The sequence below is a fragment of the Panthera uncia genome, chromosome B1, assembly GCF_023721935.1.
Source record: "Panthera uncia isolate 11264 chromosome B1, Puncia_PCG_1.0, whole genome shotgun sequence".
Taxonomy (NCBI): Eukaryota; Metazoa; Chordata; class Mammalia; order Carnivora; family Felidae; genus Panthera; species Panthera uncia.
In genome coordinates this window covers 69,620,112-69,647,389 of record NC_064811.1, presented here as the reverse complement: position 1 = coordinate 69,647,389, position 27,278 = coordinate 69,620,112, and the positions used below count along the sequence as shown (strand labels likewise).

Below are 27,278 nucleotides of genomic sequence, written 5' to 3'. Positions count from 1 at the left end.
ACATTGGGCTCTCTGCTATCAGCGGAGTCCATTTCAGATCCTCTGTTGCTCCAACTCTCTCCCACCCTCTCTGGCTCCTGCTTTCTTTCTCTCAAAAATGAACATTAAAAAAAAAAAAAAAAAAAAAAAGATCTAAGTGGAAAAGCATTAAAATGATACTGTATACAAAATACTCCATCAGGCATGCTTTCAACAAAATAACTCTCAATGTTCTGGATGCAACTTGTCTGATCTGAGTAGGTAAAAAAGCATGTGTTTATAAAAAAACAAAAGTACCATCTACCTGCAGGAGAAAAAAAAAAAGAATACTTTTAATTGAAAATAATTTGGGGGCACCTGGGTGGCTCAGGTTAAGTGTCTAACTTTGGCTCAGGTCATTATCTTGCAGTTCATGAGTTCCAGCCCCTCATGGGGCTCTGTGCCGACAGTTTGGAGCCTGGAGCCTGCTTCAGATTCTGTGTCTCCCTCTCTCTCTGCCCCTCCCCTGCTTGTGCTCTGTCTCTGTCTCTGTCCCTCTCTCAAAAATAAACAAACATTAAAAAAAAAAAAAAAAAACTTAGAAAAAAAGAAAATAATTTGATTCCTTGTCTACTTACACACTAAACCAATAAAGAAAACTGATTTTTTTTTTTAGATGTATTAAGGAGGCGGGGAGGACACGTGAGATGGAACATTACTGTTTCTTCTAAGCTGCCCATCAGTAGATAACAAGTGGCAAACACTATTAAAATTCATGACACAGTGTTAGCTTCCAATCACCTCAAATAGTTTAAGAACTTCATTTTTGTTGAAGGGGATGCTTTCCCTTATGGGAAAAACATAAAATCTCTCATGCCTCTGTATGTTCATGTTGAAACTAATATGATGGTTTTCTATTGGAAAATTCAATCATATTATATGACAACTAAGAGTCTCCATATCTAAAAGAGAAAAAGAAACCTTCACCAAGGATTTGAAAATCCTTGAATCAAATTCCAACACTTCAGGTGAAATGATGGACTTTATTTTCAGATTTGAAACTGTTGTAGTACACAAGGGCAATTAAGCCACTGGTTCGATCCAGGACTTACTGATACAAATAATACACACAAGGACACTAAAGTTCCACCCCTCAGTTAACTTTGGAAAGGAAACTCTTACAACTAGGTATAGCAGACTGAGAAAAGATGTAATATAAGCATCAAACGTGCAGTATTTCTCCTTATTAGAAAAAAAGTATCAAAAATAACATATTTAAAATGATAAATCTGAAGGAAATGACTATATTTATATACACACCCATTTCAGATGATGAGAAATGGAATATAAATTTGAAAATCTCTAGGTAGTGTGCATCAAACTATACTACAATAAAAATTAAAAATTTTTAAAAAACCTTCAGGTAACACAGAATTTTGTGATTACAGAAATGTCCTGTATCTGAGCTGTCCAATATAGTGCCTTCTAGCCACAAGTGACTACTGAGCACTGAAAATGTGACTAGTGGGAATGAGAAATTGAATCTTAAGTTGCATCTAATTAAATTAAATTTAGTGATACATGGCTGGGACTACTACATCGGACAGTGAAGCACTAAGGAAGTAGAGGGATTTGTACCTTAAACTCGGATTCAAATAGTAAAAATCCTGTAGATAGACATATACACAGATGCTTCTGAAACATAAGTGTTTTGGGTTTGTTTTGTTTTTTTTGTTTTTACTTTTCTGATTTATAAAGAGGAAAGGACTATGCCACAACATAAAAACGTTGTTGCATTTGTGGGAATCAAATTTTCTATACTCACCTTCTAGGGAGGACTAGAATATTGGTTCACAAATTGGCTCCATGTTGTAATTTCTTAGTAAACTTCCAAAAATATGGATGCCTGGGTCTCATCTCCCCAGGCTTCTGGTTTAATTGGTCTGGGTAGAGTCCCGGGCATAAAAAAATTTTTTAAGCGACCCAGGAGATTCTAACATGCAGCCAGAGTTGAGAATTACTAAACTAGAAAGAAAATGAGAAATTATTTATTATGCATAGATGCAATATGCGACTGAAGACATTTCTTTGCTGGTAGGCAAAGAGGGCAGCCTTTAACAACCCAGATGCAGGTCAAAACACCTGAGGGCTAAATATGAGCTTAACATTCTAAACATTCATAAATGATTTGGGTTTTACAATCATAAATTTTTGTGATTACTGAATGTTATTCAATTATGTAAAAGAGATTAGAAAGGAAGGAAATAAACTAAATATTGAGTATCAACTTGCCCTCACCACTTTTGTGTATATTATTAATTTCATCCTCAACATATGCTGGGAGGTAGATATTAGTAATTTATTTACAGATGTGGAAGGTAAATTTAAAGATATTCTCTAGGATTTGGACACGTTTATCAAACAGTAAAGTCCACACTCTATATATTACAGTAGAGGGTTCTCTATGAGGAAGTTTGTTGCAGTAAATTTTCACACTGGAATCAAACAAAAGAAAGAAAAGAAAAAGAAAAAGCAGCATTCAGTGGTAGAGCAAAGAAGGCAAACACACTTAAACAGGTACTTAAACCAGTCCCTGTTCCCGCATTATCTGAGTTCTGATATCTGAGTTCCCGCATTATCTAAGTATCTGATAGCAAACCCTGGGGAAAACAGCTTTGCCGATGCTTCAAATCTATACCAGCCTCTACACTAGACCTTTTAGGACTTGCTGCCTCTTATCCTAAGAACTTAAAACAACTGATCTCCTACTGTCTCATAAGCTATTAGCTATAGTCACACATTCTTTGGACAGGATAGAACAAGACGCTTATTCACAGCGCCTGACACTAAACAGGAATAAGGGGTTTTAAAGAGTTTTTCATTTTATTTTTTCATTTTTATTATTTCATTTCATTTTAAAGACTTTTAAAAGGCTGTAATCCTTTTTTCCTCCACTCCAAGGATTACAGGAACTCCTCACAGAGCAGTTTACAGACCACAGTTTTGATATGATCATATTCACAGTGAGTAAGGAACTCTTATTTTATCCTAGGTCATTGAAAGTCTTACATTAATTTACTCATTAAAACAATGTTTTAAAAACTCGGTTCCTGAGTTGTTCAATGCATCTTAATTTTCTTTTTCTTTTTGTTTTTTTTTTAATTAAAAAAATATTTATTATTGACAGAGAAAGACAGAACATGAGCAAGGTAAGGACAGAGAGAGAGACACAGAATCCGAAGCAGTCTCCAGCTCTAAGCTGTGAGCACAGAGCCCCACGCAGGGCTTGAACTCACAAACCACAAGACAATGATCTGAGCTGAAGTTGGATGTTTGACTGAGCTACACGGGCGCTCCCTTATTTTCAAATTAAGGCAGAAAACTTCTCAGAGGAAAAAAAAAAAAAGAAGGTAAATCCAGAACAGAGGTCCTCACCCTTCCCAACAGCACTAATCCTTCTATCCCAAGACTCAAGATCTTTCTTCCGTTTTCAGGCCCCTACCTTGTAAAGTGACATTAACTCAAATGAGTCACATTTGGTTACATCAGAGGCCAGAAAGGAGAATACCTTCAACTCACTGTTCTAATTAATGGCACAGACTTCTTCCAAAGCATGTTCCAAAATAAGAATACGTTGACAGGATTAACTCCTAAATGCACTGGCTTGGTGTATGGGCAGTGTTTCTTTTCCATTTCAAATGGTATTAATTACTACTTAATTATACCACAAAACATGTTTCATAATTTATTTAAAAATTACGAACTCTGTCAAAGAGAAAACAGCAGCAGTAGCTTAATCCCCAGCAGCCTTTTTCCCCAGTATGTTTAAGGCTGGGTAAGAAGATGAGCTAGAAAAAAATATACTCGATTGATACAAGAGAAGCTACAAGACTCCCCCATCCAGTCCTTAGCCTATTAAAAGTGGAATAAAGCAAGGATTTGACCTGTTTTGTTTTTTTTTAAGAAAGGATACATAAACTCCATTCATTTAAAGAATGACACCTATCTACCCAGAAACAACTGATTAGCCAATTCTCACTCATTTCCTGCATTTGAGGCACGCCTCCAGAAAAAGATAATGTAAGTTCTACAACTTTTGACCCCAATCATAGTGCCAAAATTCATCCTTTAAATTGACATTGGTTTTAACAGTTTGTGTATGTGTGTGTGTTACTTGTGACATGAAAAGTTACTTATAAATATTTCTGGATGCTAGTAATCACCCTCCAAAAACTAAGTAGGCTTTACATGCAAGTAAAAATTTTGGTGGGGCAAATGTCAATTCAAAAGTCAAACGTACATAATGGTAAAAGAAATAATTCTCTAATTGTAAAAGTGAAAGTCACTACAAATTAAACCCTTTTCTTAATAACTAACCATAGATACGTTTCTAGTTTTAATTCCAGCTTCCATCCTACCCTCTCCCCCACGCATACAAAGCCTCTAGAACATCAAAGTCAGAACACAACGTTATTATAAAAAAGTACAATAAATTTAGGATTAGTTAATAAAGCAGTTAGTTCGCCTCTGTACGAACTCACTGAATCAATACAAGCATAAACTGAATAAAAATGCTAATGATATTAAAAGGAGAAATAATGTTTATCAAAGCACCACCCAGAAGCAACCAGTGAGCAGGTAGCAAGTTTTCACTTTGATCCTGCCAACCCGGTCATCACAAATTTGGGGAAATACCAACACTTGTTTCATAATACAGCAACTTTTCTAAATTTTCCCAACGTTTAGTAAAACAATGTAGATGTAAATTTTAAAATCTTGCTAATTAGTTACCAGCGCCCTTCATCCCACAGATCAGGTGTCCTACATTTTGTTTAGGTCCCCGCCTTGAAAACAAACCCGATTGCCCCATTTTCTGAGAGGTAAACTCCGCTCCAGGCAGCTCCCTATGAAGTCACCGCGTTTGTTGTTTCAAAGATGCAATTAAACGAACATGACACAAGGCCGTCGAAGAGATTAGCTGGAAGTGTGTGGAGGTGTCAATCACATATGTGTAAAGCAAATGAAAACTGCATTGTTACAACTCTATTTTAGTGGTAATAGTTCTCTCCATTCCCCCTTCTCCAGTATATTCACAATTAAACTTTTTAAGAACTTTCTCGACTTTCGCAAACTTTAGCTTTCCAGCTTTTTGTACTAAGTATCATGTAATGAGCAAAGGCCGGGTATGTGGCGGGGCGGGGGGCGGTATTTAACTGGGACACGGAGAGAAAAGCAATAAAAGAGCTTGCATCAGGCAGTGTCTCTCCCTCTGCCCCCTCTTCCCCCCTTCCCACCCCTTCTTCTCTAAGCCCTTACATATACACATTCTTCTGGGCGGCCTCTAACCACACCATGTCCACAGTCATTTACAGAAATTAGAAACAGACTCCGGGATCCCTTCCCACAGCACGCACAGAGCAGAGCTGTACTAGCAGGATGGGGCGATGTCACTCCCTACTACCCCACAACCTATTCTTACGCCCCCTCTGGGGTTTCATTCCCAGGAATCCGGCCGAGAAGGTGGATCTAGAGAATTCACAGTGAAACTTCGCCTCCTCCTTCCCCACGCCAGCCACCCCACCACGAAGACCAAAGCAAACTTCCTTTCCCAGCTGGGCAACAGAAGAGTTGATTGCAGGGGCAAGAGCAGAAGCCGAGAGAGGAGGAGGACAGGGAGCGTGGTGTACTTTGTTCTGCACTTCTGCATATCCCCAGCACAGCCCAGGGCTGCTCTCGTCCTTACCCGCTCGTCCGGAGACCCGGTCCTGCTACTGGAGCGCGGGGAGAGGGCTGAGGGGACGCAGCGTTGGGGCGGGCCGCCGGCAGCCGCCTGGGGCGCCGAGAGCCACCACCTCTTCTCTGCCAAACGGCTGCGGGCGTGGGCCGAAGTAGCTGAAGAAGGAGCCTGGGGAGGGGGCGAAGAGGAGCAGCATCTCCTCCTCCTCCACGCCTCGGAAACACCCCTCCGGCGGCGACCCCGACCGACCGCCTGACCCCCGAGTGCTGGCGCACCCTCTCTGCGCTCCTGTCCTGTGCGCGCCTCCTAGAGCTTCGCCAAAATCCTCCGGCGGGGGGCGGCTCAACGCCTGCAGCCAGCTCCGAGCGTTGCCGAGACGGCTGAGGCAGATCGGGGAGCTAGGGAGTGCTGCGCGCCAGCAAGCCGGTCTCCAGGGGCCGCGACCATGGTGTGTGACCCTCGCCGCGCCGCGGCCGCCGGAGCTACTAGCACAGCTCGGGCTCCACCTCAGGCAGCCGGCACGGCCCCGCCCCCGTCCCTGTCACTCAAGCCTTTTCCCGGGCTCTAGGAGTACGGTCGATCGGCGACCCTGCGCTCCCCTCCGCCTCATTGGCCTGCCAGGCATCCAGCCCCGCCCCCCTCCCCAGGGACGAGGTCGCCGGGGAGACCAGCGCCCCGGTTCCCCTGACAACCGGTGCCTAGGGCCTGGCTTTTAGAGTTCTGGCTAACCAGAAGCTCAGGTTGATAGCCGGGCGGCCAAGTCCCTAGCCCCTGCACGGTGGACTCCTACTTTTAGGCCAAGCCGAAAACGCCGCCGACCGCCCCCGCGCTTCCAACTTCAGAAACAGAACTTTATGGCCCTGGGGAGTGTGAGGGGAGAGTGAAAAATGTCTAACTGCTCGCTCTTTCCCTGTGAATCGAAGTGACCCCTCCCCCACCTTGCCCTCCCTTGCTTCCAGCCTTGTTTCCATACTCTCACCGGGCGGATTTGGGCTTTGAAAGGGTGAGGAGAAGAGGGGAGAGAGAGAAAGGGCTGGGCTCTGCCAGCTCCCTGCAGCAATATAGCAACTTGGAAATGGCGGGGTCAATGAAAACAGCTCGGTGAGTTTTCCCACAGTTGTAAAGTGATCTTCAAAGGTGTGCTGGCAGCGCTGCGTCAACCCACATGCCCTCGGGAAAACTCAAATACTCATATTTTGGGGGGGGGGGAAAGTATGTAAATTCTTATGTTAAAATTCCTCTGAAACTAAGATATTCCTAAAGTTAAAAAAATTAAAAGGTTTAACGTAATCGAATAAAATAGAGAATAGCCAATTTTCTATGTAGGACTACACATTGCGACTTGGCAAAGTAGATGTCCTAGCAGCAATTGCCCTCCTGCAAAAAGATTTGGATTTCAACAATCAAGAAGGAAGTCTTGCTGAATTCAAGAGCAAACAGTATCTTGTCATTTGAGTTTCAAAAGTTTGGGTTAATTCTCGGAGGTATAAGGGTAACCTGGGCCACTCCGGGAAGGGGACCTGGGGGTAAATGTAGTCCTGGACTGACAGCATTGAGCCCTAGGTGAATCTAAACTTCTTGGCTCCAAAATGGAGAGATCTGAGGCGGAATTAAAACTGCAGTCCTAGGCTCCCTAACCCCTGAGGCTGCTGTACATGTATGATGAATGAGGGAATTAATAGTAATGATTTACCTCTGGCGAGCACTCGAGTTTTCATTATCTCATTTACTAAATGAATAACTGTGATGTATGTGTTCAGTCAAATATGCCTTGCAAGTATGCACTGAATGTAATTACTCACAGTGCTAAACACAATGGAAAATGCAGAGCAAAATTTTGAGATAAGGTCCTTGCCCTCAAGGAGCTAACCACAGAGCCTAAGAAAAGTAGCATTCTTGAAACAATTTGAGATTAGGGCTAGAATGTGCAGCCAAACTGAGTACAGGAGCAGATGAAAGAAAGTCTGTGGTAGGTAGAATGGACTCGATCAGTCACATTAAGGAGCAGGGGAATTTAAACTGGGTTTTGAAGGGTACCTAGTGGGATGAATGAAGCACAGAAGAGGAAACAGAAAATTGAGGCAAACAACGTAAAACCAAAGTGCAACAGCAGGAATAGAGTGGTGCAAGTAGATAATAGTAGAATAATAGAGAAGACCAGCCCAGTCAAACTGGAGACAGAAGTCAAGGATTGAAGTCCTTTCCCTAGTCCTTCCCCCATTTTCTGAAATAGGAATTTTTTTTAAGTATTCTGGTTGATGTATCAGGGTGGTAGGTAAGGTAGAATATCTGCCTCGATTTGCCATTGAAAGAAAGCAAATGCAAATTCAAGTCAGAAGGAAAGTGTAAAGAGTAGAGTGTTGGAAATTTTCACAAAAGTAGACAAACCACAGTGTTGTGAGCATTTTTTTTTCCCATTAAGGCCATTTCAGGTGGTTGCCCTCAAGGCCTTTTCACCAGTAATCCCTCTGTTTCGTATGAGCTAAAAGGCTGGTTTTAAAATAAGTGGCTGTGATACCAAAACCTGATAATACAAAAGAGAAATCTACAAGTTAATCTTCTTTTGGATATAATGGAAAATGGAAATACCTAAAATACAATTAGAACCCAGAACTATGTCACAAATGCTATGGCAAAATTAAGAGGCATTATGTATCTGTATGAATGTTTCAACTGATAATTAAAAGTATTTTGTAAAATCTAGAATCATTCCTTAAAAACTTTTAAAGAATTTAAAATAGATAATTTAACAATATGTATTTTATACCAAAGCCAGAAACTTGCTTTATAATGAAACATTGTAATTATTCCCATTGAAGTCAGAAACAAGGATATGATAGCCAATCCAATGAGACATGGAATAGAAATACAAAATTAAATACTGAAAGTAGATTAGGATTGTCATTTGTTTGCAAATTATATGAAAACTCCATAGATCAATTGAAAAACTTTTAAAATGAGTTAAGGTAACCAGTTATAAAAATTAATATACAAAATCAACAGCTTTCCCCATGTACAAACCCTAACTAGTTAGAACATACAATATAAAAAGTATCCTATTTATAATAACCACAATTAAATAGCTAAAAATGAATACCAAAAGAAATTAATAAAATTTACTTTAAAAATGATGGCCTTATGAGACAAAAATGTTTGAATAAAGAAGAGATATACTTTTAGGTTAAATACCAAGACTCAAACATCATATAATTATAATATCTTCTACAAGTAATCTATATACCTAGTACAATTTTAACCAAATGTGTAACAATACTTTTGGGAATTTGAGAAAATACTTTCAAAATTCATTTGCAATATTAACCTTTTAGAAATAACCAATGATTATGGCACAAGAACAGACACTCAGATCAATGGAACAGAATAGAGAATCCAGAAATGGACCCACAAATGTATGGCTAACTAATCTTTGACAAAGGAGGAACGAATATCCAATGGAATAGACAGTCTCTTCAGCAAGTGGTGCTGGGAGAACTGGACAGCGACATGCGGAAGAATGAACCTGGACCACTTTCTTACACCATACACAAAAATAAGCTGAAAATGGATGAAAGACCTAAATGTAAGACAGGAATCCATCAGAATCCTCGAGGAGAAAGCAGGCAAAAATGTCTTTGATCTTGGCCGCAGCCACTTCTTAACACGTCTCCGGAAGCAAGGGAAACAAAAACAAAAATGAACTATTGGGACCTCATCAAAATAAAAAGCTTCTGCACAGTGAAGGAAACAATCAGCAAAACTAAAAGGCAATCGATGGAATGGGAGAAGATATTTGCAAATGACATACAAGATAAAGGGTTAGTATCCAAAATCTATAAAGAACTTATCAAATTTAACACCCAAAAAACAAATAATGCAGTGAAGAAATGGGCAAAAGACATGAATAGACACTTCTCCAAAGAAGACATCCAGATGGCCAACCGACACATGAAGAAATGCTCAATATCACTCAACATCAGGGAAATACAAATCAAAATCACAATGAGATACCATCTCACACCTGTCAGAATGGCTAACATTAACAACTCAGGCAACAACAGATATTGGCGAGGATGCGGAGAAAGAGGATCTCTTTTGCACTGTTGGTGGGAATGCAAACTGGTGCAACCACTCTGGAAAACAGTCTGGAAGTTCCTCAAAAAATTAAAAATAGAACTACCCTATGACCCAGCAATTGCACTACTAGGTATTTATCCTAGGGATACAGGTATGCTGTTTCAAAGGGACACATGCACCCCCATGTTTATAGCAGCACTATCAACAATAGCCAAAGTATGGAAAGAGCCCAAATGTCCATCGATGGATGAATGGATAAAGAACATGTAGTATACATATATACAATGGAGTATTACTCAGCAATCAAAAAGAATGAAATCTTGCCATTTGCAAATATGTGGATGGAACTGGAGGGTATTATGCTAAATGAAATTAGTCAGAGAAAGACAAAAATCATATGACTTCACTCATATAAGGACTTTAAGAGACAAAACAGACGAACATAAGGGAAGGGAAGCAAAAATAATATAAAAACAGGGAGGGGGACAAAACATAAGAGACTCTTAAATATGGAGAAGAAGCAGAGGATTACTGGAGGGGTTGTGGGAGTGGGGATGGGCTAAATCGATAAAGGCATCAAGGAATCTACTCCTGAAATCATTGTTGCACTATATGCTAATTTGGATGTAAATTAAAAAATAAAATTAAAAATCTGAAAAAAAAAAGCTCATGAGGAAATGGGCTCGGTCATTTCTATCCAGCACATTAAATTAAATACCAGGTACAGTATATGATATATACCAGGTGCAACATATAATAAAAGAGGAATGTGTATCATTCAATGAATAGTGTTGAGAAATCTAGCTATTTCTTGTGTACCTTTTCAGGCACACATACACGTGTTCTTTTTTGAAGTAAGGTTAGCTCACATACTTATCTAATGCTTTTTTTAAGCTTTGTAATATCTCTTTGATCTCTATCATCAGATCCTCTAGATACACCTAGCTCTTTTGAATGGCTGTTTAATGTTCTGTTGCTTAGATACGACATAATTTATTTAACTCCTCCCTTTTTAATGGACATATAGGTTATTCCCAAACTTCTGCTATTCCTTACAATTAGAAATCCATTTCTTTGTACTTGGTCCTGTTTTACATGTGAAACAGAACTGTAGGTTTGGCTTCTAGAAGTATAATTGCTGGATTAAAGAGTAAGCACATTTTACATATGATAGACAAAACCAAGCTGCCCTCTAAAGAAGTAGTACCAATTAGTCATCCCAATACAGGTGGAAAGTTTGATAGCTCATTTTGTTTCCCCACACCCTCACCAATATGACATTATCAAACTTTATTGATCTTTTCCAATCTAATAGGTACAGAATGCTGTCACATTACAAGTATAGTTTTCATTCTCATATGAGTATTTTTTGCATGCTTACAAGCCATTTTGTTTTCTATTACAAAAAATATTCTTCCATTTTTTTCTTCTAGACTTTCATGGCTTTGTTTTTCACATTTTATTTTTTGATCTGTATGGAATCTATTTTGGTGATAGCAGCAGATACCCACTTGCCTCCCAAATCTTAAAAGAATTTGTTAATTTTGCTACATAGAATACAAAGCTTCTAGATAGTAATGAAAACAACAATGAATACGAAATTTACAAAAGAAGAAATTCAGAAAAGCAATGAATATTTGAAAATAAACTGTATACAGTTTATACACTGTTGTCTATATACAACTGTATAAAGAAAAAAATAAAAATGAAATTATCTATAAGTATCAAATAAAAAAGATTTTAAAGACTTATGCTATCTGGTATTGGTGAAAACATGTGAAATAGATACCATCCCATGATTGTTTGGTAGGATTACAGTTTCACTTGTTCCATTTGGGAGTGTAGTTGCATTTTCTTTCATAATATATAATGTTTATACCCATTTGCTGATTCCACTTAGGACATTTGTCCTAAATATTTACATATATAACCAGAGATATGATCAAGAATATTCACTGCAGTATTGTTGGTAGTCATAAATTTAAAAACAGAACAAATGTCCATAATAACAGAATGATTAAATAAAATACAGCCACCCATATATATTATCCTGTGACAAAATAAAAAATAATATGATTTCCATTAAAAAATACATCTATCTATATATACTGCAAAATTTATACTAACAGTTTCTCTGAGGATTAGAATTACGTAAACATTGCATTTCTGAAAGGTTTTTATTTAAAATCTTTACAACATGTGTGTGTTACTTTTGTTAGAAAAGGTCTAGGGTATTAAGAAGACAAACTGCCAGATATAAAATAAATAAGTCATGGGGATGTAATGTATAGCATTGGGGCTATAGCTAATAACAATGTATCATATATTTGAGAATTGCTGAGAGTAGATCTTAAAAGTTTTCATCATAAGAAAAAAACTTTTCTATAAATTAATTAAATTTAAATTAAATTAAAAAAAAATTCTGTTCCTCTGTGCTTGTAGCCACATTTCAAGTGCTCACTAGCCAGCCTTGTGTGGCTAGTGGCTCCTGAATGACACAGCACAGATGCAGAACATTTCCATCATTACTGTAAGTCCTATTGGACAATGCTACTTTAGAGGCTAGCATAGCTGATTTTTCTCTTAAAGACTAAATAAAAATTATTTCTCTTTTGCCAGCTTCTATAAATAAACAAAAAGGTCAGATTATCACTACTAACATAAAGAAATTAAACAGCTGGACTTAACACAGATTTAATTGGGCTCCCAAGTGGTTCATGGACTTCAGAATATTCATCATTTAGAGACCAAACTTGTGTCTCACTTTAAGTCAGGAATATTTTATGTGGACCCATGGATCATCCCTTAACAGACTCCTTAAGACTGTATTCCAGATCTGTGTATTTGTGCATTTTTCTAGGGAAAGTATCTATACATTTCAGAAAGTTCAGAAAGGTAAATTTAATATCTTTCCAAAATGTTAAGATTGTGTGCTTGAAATGTCAATGGTTTTAAAACATCACCTTTACCTCAAAGGTTGAAATGAATTCTAGGCTAATCTAAATCTGTAAATAGCAATGTTTTCCCAGCTGGCTTCTTGTGTTCATCTCAATATGAAACATTTGTATTCCGGCTTGTACTAACTGTGTCAGTGTTTTTCTTCCTTTAAGCCCAGAAACATATTATTCTTTTTTGCTTACAGAGTAAGGACTGTGATGGGAACTTTGCCCAAGGGAGAAGCAGAAGCAAGATAAGTAATCCACCAAAACATGAGCAGGTAATTGGAGCACAAAGTCTGACAGCGCTTAAGGAAGACTTTGTGAGACAGTACTGACACTTTCAAGTGAACCAAGAATTAGCTGGGGAAAAATGCAGCAATGGAAACCAGATAGGACTACAATTACCCTCAGGTCCATTGAATAAACAGGTTATTTTCTTTTGGTAGTGGTTGAACTCTCTTTAGAATGTGAGAATTCCCCTAGGATGTAGAGTTACATGACAGCAATGGCACAGATAACTCTAAACATTGGGAGGCAGCCTGGTAGCTCAGTACTATGAAAGAGCATAGCATTTGCACTCAAAAGACCCAAGTACAAACCTTGGCAAGTCTCCTCACTTCTCTGAGTGTCATTTTCCTCATTTATAAAGAGAAGGAAATAAGAATAGCAGGTATGTTCTGCACATAATAGCCTGTAATGTTATTTCAGTATTCAGCAGTATTTCATGGAATATTTGTAAACTTTAAAGTGCTGTTTAAGAAAATCAAGCAACAATAACAACAAAAGTTATGCAGACTTTTTTGGAATTAGTGTTTTAGACTTATTGAGAAAAAAAAGTTTTTAAATCTCATTCTGAAGAGAAACTTTAAAAAATTTTTTTTTATTTTTTAAAATTTATATCCAAATTAGCATATAGTGCAACAATGATTTCAGGAGTAGATTCCTTAGTGAGAAACTTTTTTTAAAAACTGGTTATTTATTTTTGAGAGAGAGAGAGAGAGAGAGAGCGCTAGTGAGTGAGGGGCAGAGAGATGGAGACACAGAATCTGAGCTGTCAGCAAAGAGCCTGATGTGGGGCTCAAACTCATAAACCATGAGATCATGACCTGAGCCACAGTTGGACGTTTAACCAAATGAGCCACCCAGGCGACCCTGAAGAGAAACTTAAAAAAAAAAAAAAAAAAAATCGGGTACCAGTGCTAGATACTCTTATAAAAGGTTCATTCAGAAAATTTTAATTGTGGTACTGCTGTAACAAATTTTCTTTACCAACAAGACTCTAAGCTCTTTTCCAGTTTCCCCCCTACTGGCCCCCAGTTGACCAGGGTTTGTCAGTTACTCTGATTAGGGCTGGCGGTGTGTTAGGCTAAAAACATTCACCTACTCCTGCTTGATTTGCCAGCTGCCTAATGGCTCTGCTTGAGCCCAAATGTTTCCTGAGTGCCTCACCTAGAAATCCTCACTTCCAGGAGTTAAACTGCAAGGGTGTTAACTTTAGAAGGTAGAAGTAAAAACTCACTTTACCTTTCAGCTTTCTCTCTTCACACATTAGTATAGATTGGTTTATCAGATTAGGGTAGTTGTCACTTTAAACCCTGAGGGTGAGAGATACTCGGGAGGCAAATTTTAATTAGCTTGAAGGGGAAGAAGAGGGAAGCTAGTTTCGGTGAGTGGAAGAGAGGGAGAGAAGAATTTGGTGGGGGGAGAGGTGTGTGGTATGAGGGTGGCCCTCAGGGCTGATGATACCAAGGGAGGGGATCAGGGAAGTATGTGTAGTACTAAAGGGGTGTGGCACTGAACTCAAACTGCCAATTCACAATTTTTACTAGGGCTGGTCCTGTCTCTGACTCATTTCTACTACTTGTCCTGGCAAGTTATGTAACTGCCTGTTCAGTTTGGTTGAAGGGAGTATGGCAAATAAGCACAACTCTTTTGTTGTTTGAAAGGAAGCCAGGTTTGAGCATACACAAAGTAACTTAATATGAACACACTGTCATCTAAACCTGACCTATAGGGCCTTGCCTTAGGGTTCATGACTGCTAACCTTGATTTTCTTAAGTGTTCCCAGAAATGGACACCAAATCAGAAGTGAAGCTTTCGAGTTTATGTTCTGTTTTAAAGAGGGTGATTTCACACTGTCCCATGGGAGTGAGCTGCTGTGCAAGAAAGTTGATCATTAAAGGCTTTGTTAGGCAGAGCTGGAGTGTTTAATAAAACAAAGCATCACTTCGCAAAAAATTTCTTAGCAGTTGATTGATTTTTACATTTTCTCGTATAATGTCTAATACAAAACTTAGGAGGAAAAATAGTCTTATCTACAAACACTAATTATTGATTTAGGGCCAAATCCAGAGTTAGAATACTCATATAAACAGGAGAAATGCCACATTTTACAACCACATGAAGAGAGGAAATTTGTCTTACTTGGAGAGTTGAAGCTGTTAAGATTAGTAGTTCTTTAGTTCACCTTAAAGTAGAGAACTATTAAAAATTATACATATGTAAATTAAGTATTTTATTTTTACCCAAAACCTATCATTATACATTCATTAGCCAATCTTTTGATGTTGGGCCAAGGCTTTTCAGACCATAAATCTGTGGTTGAGAGTTGTAGGTTGTCTTTTTTACATAAACCTTTCCTAAATGCAAAATCTACAATTTTCTCTTTTGATTTTTATTAAAGGAAGCGTAGAACTTGAGGACAGTACAGTTTTCTTACCTCTGGTAATTCGTGGCAGTAATTTGCTTTTTTATAGCATTCAACTTCATTTTTAAAAATTGTGTTAGCGGCGCCTGGATGGCTCAGTGGGTTCACCGTCTGACTTCGGCTCAGGTCATGATCTTGCCTTTCACGACTTTGAGCCCCACGTCCGGCTCTGTGCTGACAGCTTGGAGCCTGGAGCTCACTTCAGAGTCTGTCTCTCTGTCTCTGTGCCCCTACCCTGCTCATGCTCTGTCTCTCTCTCTGTCTCTCAAAAATAAAGTAATAAAAAAAAAAAAAAAACTGTGTTAAAATATACATAATCTAAAACTCACTACTCTAAGTGTGTTTATAACTTTCAACTTAATTTTCACTTTGCACTTATACTTAATAAAGTGTATGAAAGTTAAATTATCTAAGTACATTAGCAAGAATAACTCACATTAAGACTTTGGGAAACTAAAACAATTGATTTAAATTTTTTTTTAATGTTATTTATTTTTGAGAGAGAGAGAGAGCAGGAGAGGGACAGAGAGAGAAGGCACACAAAATCTGAAGCAGGCTCTGAGCTGTCAGCACAGAGCCTGATATGGGGTTCGAACTCAGGGACTGCAAGATTATAACCTGAGCTGAATTTGGATGCTTAACCGACTGAGCCACCCAGGCACCCCACAAAACAATTGATTTTTATGTAAGTTTCATGAGGGCAGGATTTGAGTCTGTTTTATTCACTGCTGTGTCCCTCCCTTCTAGAATAGAGCCTGTCACAAAGTGGACACTCAGACACTATTAAAGGAATGAATCAATGGCTGCTGGTGGTTATAACTCAGCTGGAGGAGGCAGAAATGTACAGGTATGCTATGATATAGCCCATTAGTAAACATTCAGCGGCCATGGACATCAGTCTGTGTGTTTTTATAGAGGGAATGGAGAACATCAGTTAATCTTGTAATGTGGTTTGACCAAGTGAAGGTAATTTAATAGAGCTATTTTATTTTGAAAAAATCCCCATGTAGCACTTAACACAGGATGTTATATCCAGCAAGTGTTCTGAAGATATTAATCTTTGTTGATTGTTGGTTGATCTCTTTATTCTTGGTATTCTACTGGGAGAAGGAGAGAGAAACGGGTGAGGATAAACAGTAGAGATATTAATATGCAAATATAGGGGCGCCTGGGTGGCTCAGTCGGTTAAGCGTCCGACTTCGGCTCAGGTCATGATCTCAAGGTCCTTGAGTTCAAGCCCCGCGTCGAGCTCTGTGCTGACAGCTCAGAGCCTGGAGCCTGTTTCAGATTCTGTGTCTCCCTCTCTCTGATCCTCCCCTGTTCATGCTCTGTCTCTCCCTGTCTCAAAAATAAATAAAACATTAAAAAAAAAAATAAAACATTAAAAAAAATTTCAAAAAATATGCAAATATACAGTATACTCTTGGAGTGTGGAGGGGAAAAGGGATTTTTCTTACTCTCTCAAAACAGTTACTAAACTTTGCTGGTAATATGAACTCAAAGAGTAATGAACTCTATTCCCTTTGGTCAGAGAATATACTGTAATTACTCGGCTTTCAGTAAACATTCCTTTGCTTCATTATAGTTTGAATGATCCTCCATTTTCTTATCCAGTTCTCTTAATGGGAAGTCTTTCCAGTGCCACCAATGGCAACTCTAACTAAATGAAGACTTACAGTATTTATCAGCCAAAAGCCTGTTAGCCAAAAATCACTGTGTTTAAAACTCTCACCAGCTTGGGCTATAGACTGGATGGATTCCAGTTACATAAATAACACAAATTGAGTCCTGTCTTCTCCCAGAGGACCCCTAGACTCCAGAAAATGTGTTGTCTACCTCTCATACTTCTAGAAATCTCCAAGTAATGGTTTACATGTTCTCTCTAATGTTTGTCTTCGTTCTTGTGCTCAAACCTCTTCCTGAAAGTCTAATGCCTGAACATCACATGAAGGCACGTGCTTGCTCTTTCCGCTGTGGCCCATACCCTCCAAGAGACCATGAATATCGGTGTCAAGGAGATTGTCTTCCAGTGTTCCCCAAAGCTGTCAGCAATGAGACAGAGCTGGGCTGGGCTCCTCTGCAGAAGTAAGGCACCATTGTGCAATATTTTGTCACATGGTTCTTGAAGTGGCACTGTTCATGTTCATTATATCACAATGTCTCTGTTGAAATTCACTGTTTTAAGTACATGAAAGTGAAGGGAGGTAGTCACCATGCCATGCCTTCCTTTTCCTTTACTGTCATCACCCTACACACATACTCTCACATACATACTCTTTCCCTGTTCTTCAAACATAAAAGTATTTCTGGGCATAAACTCTTCCAAATAGATGCTTTGAGAGACCACCAGCCCTCCTGTTCAGCAAATAGCCAGACTCTGGTAATCAGAATATTGCAGGAGAATGTGCTGGGGATAAGTACCATTCTTTTTCAGATAGAAGAAATATCTTCTAGTTGAAGGGTAATCCTTTGTTTTGGGTGTCTGACCATGTTTTTCTCAGTAGAATAGGGCAGTGCATCAGAAAGGCTATTAGCTCCAAGCAATAAAATTTCTGATAAGTAGTGGCTTAATCAGATAGTGTTATTTTCTCATAAAAAGCCAGGTGGTCCTCAAAAAATTAAAAATAGTACTTTATGACCAGCAATTGCACTACTAGGTATTTACCCAAGGGATACAGGTGTGCTGTTTCGAAGGGACACATGCACCCCAATGTTTATAGCAGCACTATCAACAATAGCTAACGTATGGAAAGAGCCCAAATCCCCATTGATGGATGAATGGATCAAGAAGATGTGGTATATACATATACAATGGAGTATTGCTCAACAATCAAAAAGAATGAAATCTTGCCATTTGCAACTATGTGGATGGAACTAGAGGGTATCATGCTAAGCGAAATTAGTCAGAGAAAGACAAATATAATATGACTTCACTCATGAGGAATTTAAGAGACAAAACAGATGAACAGAAGGGAAGGGAAGCAAAAATAATATAAAACCAGGGAGGGGGACAAAACATAAGAGAGTCTTAAATATAGAGAATAAACAGAGAGTTGCTGAAGGGGTTATGGGAGGAGGGATGGGCTAAATGGGTAAGGGGCATTAAGGAAGAGCACTGGGTGTTATACATAGGGGATGAATCATTGGAATCTACTCCTGCAATCATTGTTGCACTATATGCTAACTAACTTGGATATAAATAAATAAATAAATAAATAAATAAATAGGAACCAGGTGGTAAGCAACTGTTTCTGATGTCCAAGCCAGGGTCACTGCACTTCAGTTCTCTTTGCCTTCCTCTTCAAATTATGATAGGACCCTACAACCCAGCAATCACACTACTAGCTATTCATCTAAAGGTATAAAAATGCTGATACTAAGGGACACATACACCTCAATGTTTATAGCAACACTATCAACAATAGCCAAATTGTAGAAAGAGCCCAAATGCCCATTGACTGGTGAATTGATAAAGAAGATGTAGTATATACACAACGCGTGCACGCACACACACACACATACACACACACACACACACACACACACACACACTGCAATATTACTCAGTGGTCAAAAAGAATGAAATCTTGTCATTTGCAACAATGTAGATGGAACTAGAGTGTATTTTGTTAAGCAAAATAAGTCAGTCAGAGAAAGACAAATATCATATGACTTTACTCATATAAAGAATTTAAGATACAAAACATAGGGGGAAGGGACAGAAAAATAAGATAAAAACAGAGAGGGAGGCAAACCATGAGGGAATCTTAAATACAGGGAACAAACTGAGGATTGCTGGAGGGGAGGTGAGTGGAGGGATGGGCTAAAAGGGTGATGGACATTAAGAAGGGCGTTTGTTGGGATGAGCACTGGGTGTTGTATGTAAGTAATGAATCACTGGGTTCTACTCCTGAAACCAATACTACACTGCATATTAACTATCGTGACTTTAAATAAATAAATTAAAAAATCATAATAGGATGGCTGTAACTCCAGATATTCAATCCTCTTTCAAGACCAAATGAAGGATGGGAAATATGGAGTCAGCCTTGGCTGTTCTCTGTCTCTTTGTGTCTCTGTCTGTCTCTCTCTATGTATATATAATTGTGTGTGTATGTGTGTGTGTATAAAATTAAAAGCTTTTCCTAAAAGACTTTACTCGTTTCACCTACATATTAGTGGCCAAAATTGTGTCCAGCTGAATACAAGGAAAGCAAGGAAGCAAGTACTTAGCTTTTCTTGTCTAGCAAAGGCAGGCATGGGAAACAGGGTTTGGAAATGAATACTGGATTACTGAGGCAATCATTAGTATCTTCTGCGTTAGTATCCCCAGCATGGGTGTACTACAGGCAGTTTGGTTCAGTGGCTGGTAAGAATAGGTTGAACAGGTTATACGGATGTAGTAATAATAAGTTTTCTATGAATCTTTAAGTAAACAAGTAAGAACTTTATACGCATTTCAATTTAAAACAAATTTTAAATAAATTTAAAAAATTACAATAACGTTTTCATAAAATAATTTTCTTTATATCACTTCAACAATTATATTAATAACATGTTCAACTATAACCACAGTAGTAAGATAAAAATATATAGTTATCAACTAAATGCAAAAATCTGACAAAAGGTTATATTAGTATCATTGGTTTCTCAGTTACTATAGAAAATTTGCTATCAAATTACTCATCTTTACAGGTCCATTGATTTAGTTCCCAATTTCTGTTTGATGGTCATTGGTGCCAGGCCACTGCCTCTCTCTTCCCCCCCAGTGTCATATAAGTGTGTTTTCTTTAGGTGACTCAGGTGATCATTTCAATCTTCCTTTAGTTATAGATTAAGCCAAGTAAAATGTAACAGCTCTAAGGCACAAGAGGCCTGTAATGGAGGAGAAAACAAATAGCCAAAGTAAATTTGACATGATCATGAGTGAAGTTAAGGTTTATATGGTTCTGGTAAAACTAAGGTCCTGAGTTAATATTTATATGACAAGAGTGCAAAAACCCTTGCTTAATTTTGTCTATTTCATACTATTACTGTAATAATTATCTGGAAAGCATCTATTTATATTAGTAATATGGCATTTTCCCCTTGAAAATAATATCATTTTATACTGTGCTTCTAACAGTGTAAAGGAAAATGTACTCATTATTTTGCCTTGAACTTTTAAATTTCTTCTTCCCAACACCAATTGTTTTTGACTGTGAAACAACTAGAGATTCCTTTTGGCTTACTTTTTCTATTCTTTCATAAATGACTTTGATATTTGTTGTTACTTTCACTTTTATATATGATAAATATTGCTTGTAATTTTGAAGACAAAGAAAAAAGCTTATAGATTCACTGTAAAGTTCTGGAGAATTCTTACTATATTTGGCACCTGATTAATAATACTTTAACAGACAATAAGTTTTTATTTAGCCATCTGCAAATCACCTGATTCACTTGCCACCTCAGTGTTTAAAGATAGGTAGGAATGACTTAGCATGTTTTTTTTGATGATTTTTAGGAATTCATCAATGTCAGCTAATAATAACCAATATCATGCAGTTCAACTGTTAGTGTGATGCTTTTATTCCTATTAATAATATTTTTAAAAAATGATAGTGCGTGCAAAGATGCATGGATGTAGATTATACAAAGAATTTTAGGGTGCCTGGGTGGCTCAGTTGATTAAGTGTTCAACTTGGGCTCAGGTCGTGATCTCATGGTTGGTGACTTTGAGCCCTGTGTTGGGTTCTGCGATTCTGTGTCTCCCTCTCTCTCTGACTCTCCCCCAATTGTGTTCTCTCTCTCTCATAAATAAATAAATAAACAAAAATTGAAAAAAGTGGGGGGAACCTGGGTGGCTCAATCCTTTAAGCCTCCGACTTTGGCTTAGGTCATGATCTCGCAGTTTGTGGGTTTGAGCCCCACATTGCGCTCTGCGCTGTTGGTGTGGAGTCTGCTTGGGATTCTCTCTCTGCCCCTCCCCCACTGGCACTCCTTCTCTGTCTTTATCTCAAAATAAAGAAATAAACTTAAAAAAAGAATTTCACGATATTATATCTCATCTTCACCAAAAAACACAAATATGATAACAAACAACTCAAAGAAAGATAACTTCACTCTGCAAAAATGAATAAGAGTGAACATATACATTTGTTAAGACAGAACATCTTCTAGGAGAATTTGATGTGATTGAAATATCATTGGTAAAGATTTGATAAAGTACTAATTGTTTTTCTTCGTTTTCATTTTCCTGCATGTGAATATATATAATTTTCATGAACGAATCTCAATTTAATTTTCCTAATTAGAGAGCTAATATAATCTATAGTTTGATGGTTTTATCATATTTTTGATAGCACATTATTATTTTTTGACCTGTAGACATTTGGAAGGGACATATACATTTGCTTATGGTGGTTATTTAATAGATGTTTATTTTTTTCTTATTATTTTGTATTTCTTTACATTTATTATTATTTTTTTCTCTCCTTGTTTTGAGACCATGGAGCTGAGTTTTCCATTTCTGTAGGCGTTTCTGTTTTTGTTTTTGTTTTTGTTTTGAGACAAAGACAGGTTCATATGCCTACAGAAATTCCAAAAGACATGGTGCCATGACTTCTGATTGTCTGCTGGGTGTTTCCCTATGTTCAAAGTAATTTCTTTTCCCACTTGAAATAAAAAAGGAGGCAATAAATTTAATATATACCCCAAAGATAATATTAATTTAAATTGGAATAGAAGACCATTCATTCAAATACCACCGACATTCTATAATAGTGATTTTCCTGTGACTATGGCATAGGCTTTGCTCCTGGGAAGAATCTTGGCAGAACCAGAAAGAAACAAACTCTCCTTTGGTTTCACAGTTCCAAGCCCAATCAGTCTCACTGTGAAGCCTGTGAAGAGGAGTATTCCTAGGTGAAGTTGGTGGATAGTTAGGGGCTGCATTTTTCTTTCTCTCCTCTACCAAGTCCCCATTCTGAGCTCCACCTTAAGAAGTATGTTTCCAACTGAGTTGCCCAGGTTGCATGGGGTGGGGGGATGGGAAATAAATGACAGAAAGAAAGGTAGAAGGGTTTAGTTATTTATTCAATTCCAGGCCCCATAGTTTCCCATTAAAATCTTGTTGAAAGAAATTTGATTTCAACATTATTACTAAGGCTTTTAGGATTTGTTTTATGACCTTTGACTATAACAAGAATGATATTTTCTTAATTTTTTAAAAAGTGTATTTATTTATTTTGAGAGAGAGAGAGCAAACATGTGAGTGCATGAGCGGGGGAAGGGCAGAGAGAAAAATCCCAAGCAGGATCCATGCTGTCAGCACATAGCCGACCTGGGGCTTGATCTCACAAACCATGAGATCATGACCTGAGCTGAAATCAAGAGTCAGTGACTTAACTGACTGAGTCACCCAGGCACCCTGATATTTTCATTAAATATGAGAAATTAAAATCTTTGATAAAGCAGTGTGTTATTTAAATTTTAAGTAGTTACCATTGAACAGCACAGAAAATGATACAAAATTTAGCCAAATTAATACCACTGATTTATTTTTATACAAGGGATATTATTACGTCTCATTATGAATTTGTTTCCAACATAACTATTTGTTAAAGTACAGGTTTTATTGAAGTTGGCTTAACTAGTAACTTTTAAAAACATCCTAAAAACATAGAAAGTGCACACCTGATTTTAAAAATATTCTTTTAGTATCTGGAAACTGAAAAACTTTTAAAAATTATTAAATAATTATTTCATAATTAAATAATTGTTGTATAATTATTATGGCAGTCAATATCTTTAATAGAGATATCATCTATATAGACTTAAAATTTCTAGTTTGTTAAGTGATGAGTATCTCTAGGATGGCCAGACTCTAACTGACATAATAAATTTTATTTCAAAACTTGTTTTGTGAAGTAAAGTAAGAAACTGTGGGAAATATAAGAAAAAATACACACGTGTATATACACACATATATCTAGATTTGACTGTATTTACATAAAGAAATATTGAGAAGATCCATGCCATTAAAAAATGCTATTCAAAATGGTTATCTGTAAACAGGAAGGAATGGACCGCATTCCTGAATGTGGACAGCAGCAAGAGCAAGACTTCTTACTATATACATTTTGATGTCATTTTGCTTTATGAAACAGGTAAAATTACCTGGTTCAAACAACAACAAAAGGCACACATATAGAACCTTAAACAGGAAAAGAAAATCTGAGAAAAGAAAATAGAACTGTGAGGAAAGAAATAGAGATGGGAAAGATTCTTGAAAATGGCTTTTGTTTTCTCTGAGAGTAGAGATAATCTGCTGATCCAATGTATTGCTATAGTAGTGACAGGAAATCAGTGTCTTTCTTCCTCTTCTCTGCAGTATATCCTGTTAAAGATCTATTGTTACTGTTACAAGATATTGGGAGATGGATGAGTTTCCAGGTTGGATTTATAATTTCTATATGGATCTTTAAAGGTTGAGTGAGGGGTACCTGGATGTCTCAGCCTAAGTGTCCGACTCTTGATTTTGGCTCAGGTCATAATCTCACGGTTCATGAGATTGAGCCCTGTGTCTGGCTCTGAACTGAGTATGGAGCCTGCTTGGGAGTCTCTGTCTCTCTCTCACACACACACTAAATAAATAAACTTAAAAAAAAAGTTTTAAAGGTTGAGTGATATGTATGAATCTAAAAATAATTATTAAGAACAACAGTATCACCTTTATTTAACTCTCTTTCAATGTTTTTTAAAAAGTAGCTTCATTTTTCCTCTAATATAGATGCTTTTTTATGTATGTAATGATAGAGCTGGTAATCTCTCATTATCTAGTAAAGCCATTTTTTCTTGTTTCCTTATAATAAGGTCTGAAATGGTTTTTCCATTAGGAATCTGGATCATCAGGATTTTCTGTCTGAAATACTTCATTATGGTGCAAGTTGGAACTTGATATGCAAGATGTCAATCAAGACAAAAGTTTTCTTTTTGTGTATATTCAATCCTTCGTGTAGTTTTCCTTTTTTTCAAAATTTACTGAGAGACTAGTCTTATAAACTGCATTTTACTAAACACTTCTAAGATAAGGGAAACAATAATTAAGCTGAAAAAAGTTTCTGATTTGAATATTTATAATTATTGTAACATTTAAAAGTAAGTATAATTCAAATAGTTCTTCAGGTCTTTTAAAAAACAGCAAGAAACAACAACAACAAAACAACAAACACTCCCCCCCCCCCAGTAAAAAACAACCCCCAAATAGTCCACTGGCCCTTATTCCCCTCCCCAAGTTATTTCTCTGTAGGGGCAACTGCTTTCAATTTTTCCAGCTCCTTCTTCTGATATTTACTTTCATGTTTCTAAATAACATCCATAGGCTGTTGTTGAAAGGCAGCATACTAAGGCGGTATTCAAGAGCTTCTGTGATTCAAATCCCAGCTCTATATGCACCACTTCTGTTTATCTTGGTCAATGTTTCTTGATAGGCACAATTGACACAGTGTGATAGATAACTTTTTGTCTTAGGGAGCTATTCTGTGAATTTTAGCCTGTGTAGCAATATCCCTGGTCTCTACCCTCACCCCAGCTGTAACAATTAAAAATGTCTTCAGGTATCGCCAAATGTCCCCTGAAGAAACAAAATCACCCCCTGTTGAGAATCACTGATCTTGGGAAAGTTAAGTTTTCTGTGATATCCTTCCTCCATCAGCAAATTAGAATTAATAATAGTACTAACTCATAGAGCCAATATGAGCAGTAGATGAATAGCATTTCTGAAGTATTTACTGCCTAGTATAGTAAGTGTTCTATAAGTATTTGCTAGATAAATACAATTATATAATTTTCCAGCTTTATATTGTATCCATTAGACTTCTATTCCTCCCATTTTCCCAATACAATTATCACAATTTCTGTTTATGTCACTATTCAGCCTTTATCATGATTACGACCATGTATTACTCAAAATTGAGTCACATAGTATATTAGTATATTCATTTATATTCAGTATATTTTCTTTTCCTCCCCAGAGTAAATAATTGCTTTTTTTGTTTGCTTTGTATTCTATGTAGCTAAATATCCCTAAACTATCTATGAGAAACATAAATCTACTTGATAAGATTGGACACATTTGGCAAATTAACAATTTTTTCCCCTTGGAGACTTTCTTCCTAGAGTGTTGCTTTCTCCTCCTCCAATATGGACTTGATGTTCTTTAGGCCTCACTGCATAGACAGCATCTAGAATTTCTTTGCACCATTGTCCTGAGATTCCTCTTATCTTTATTGTGTGTTTGATCCCCTATTTCTGGATCTTATGCCTTCTTCTTTCTCCTTATAGTTTTTTTCCTTTTCCAGTAGACCCTGTATGTCTTAAATACATTTTATCTTAAATACATTATGTCTTAAAATACATTTATTCTAAATATAATTATTATATTATGGAAATTATTTTCCCTCAAAATATTAAAGGCACTGTTTCATTGTCTTTTTTTCTTTTTCTTTTTTTTTTAAAGTTTACTTATTTTGAGAGAGAGAGAGAGAGAGTGGGAGGGACAGAAAGAGAGAGTGAGAGAATCCCAAGCAGGTTCTGCATTGTCAGTGCAGAGCCCTATGTGATGCTCAAATTCAAGAACTGCAAGATCATGACCTGAGCCGAAACCAAGCATTGGGCACTTAACCAACTGAGCCACCCAGGCGCCCCTGTTTTATTGACTCTTAACTTAAATAGGGTTGCAGTGTAAAGTTTGATACCATTTCAGTTCCTGAATCTTTGTATATAAATTGTTTTTCCTCAGTGGATTGTTTACAATCCTTTTCCATTTTGTCTATGATCCTCTGAAGTTTCACAATGATGAGCATAAGGTAGTTCTTTTTAATATCATTATGGTGGGTACTGGAGAGTCAGGCTTTTTTAATTCAGGGAAAATTTCTTGTACTATAACTCCATTAATAACTCTGCTTGTGCCTCCCACCCCCCCCCACCCCAATGCCTCTGCTCACTCTTTGTGGAGCTACCATTAATCACATGATGAACCTCTAATTTTTCTGATACTCCACTCTCCCTTAATTTTCTTTTCTTTGTCTTTTCTATTTTCTGGAAAGTTTTTAAATTTCTTTCTTTCTTTCTCTCTTTCTTTCTTTTTTTTCTTTCTCCCCTTTTTGTTAGAGGCCTTGCTCAAATATCTTGTGATTCTTGTCTACCCTTTCATGTTTAAGAAATAAAGCTATCAGGGCACTTGGGTGACTCAGTTGGTTAAGCAGCCAATTCTTGGTTTCAGCTCAGGTCATGATCTCTCTGTCTGTGGGTTTTAGCCTCACATAAGACTCGGTGCTAACAGTGCAGAGCCTGCTTGGGATTCTGTCTCCCTCTTTCTCTGCCCCTCCCCTGCTCACTATCTTTCTCTCTCAAAACAAACAAACAAACATAAAAAAAAGAAAAGAAATAAACTATCATTACTTTCAGTTGACATGATTATTCCCTCCAAATCCCAAGAAAGTGAAAAAAAGAAGAAAATCTAAAATTAATGAGTGAATTATTTAGCTAAATAATTGAAATCAGCTAAATAATTGTAAAATCAATTATCTTTTCTTGCAATGAACAATTAGAAATTGAAACTTTTAAAAAAATCACAACAGAATCAAAACATGAATATTATGGGATAAATCTAAGAAAAATATGGAAGATTTATACATTGAAAACTATGACATTGGTGAGAGAAATAAAGAAGACCTAATAACTGGAGAGATATACCATGTTCATGGATCGAAAGAACTGCTTTTTTAAAGATGTTAATTATCTCACATTTATCTATAGAATCCATGCAATTCAAATAAAAATTGAAGCAACTTTTTGGTAGAAATTTACTACCAGATTT

General features: G+C 37.2%; 1 protein-coding gene and 1 long non-coding RNA gene across 7 annotated transcripts in view; one reads left to right on the top strand and one right to left on the bottom strand.

Moving 5' to 3' along the window:
- PTPN13 (protein tyrosine phosphatase non-receptor type 13) overlaps positions 1-5,789 on the bottom strand; it is a 228,140-nt gene extending 222,351 nt beyond the window's left edge. For all 5 annotated transcript variants that reach the window (XM_049630820.1, XM_049630821.1, XM_049630823.1 and 2 more), the window contains exon 1: positions 5,702-5,789. The gene's annotated coding sequence lies outside the window, so the exon portion shown is untranslated. The remainder of the gene's footprint in view (positions 1-5,701) is intronic.
- Positions 5,790-6,321: 532 nt separating this feature from the next.
- LOC125922897 (uncharacterized) overlaps positions 6,322-27,278 on the top strand; it is a 221,386-nt gene continuing 200,429 nt past the window's right edge. Inside the window, exons 1-3 of one of the 2 annotated variants that reach the window (XR_007457823.1) lie at positions 6,322-6,796; positions 12,912-12,986; positions 16,163-16,262. This is a non-coding gene — a long non-coding RNA (uncharacterized LOC125922897). The remainder of the gene's footprint in view (positions 6,797-12,911; positions 12,987-16,162; positions 16,263-27,278) is intronic. The other variant, XR_007457822.1, reaches the window with a different exon arrangement.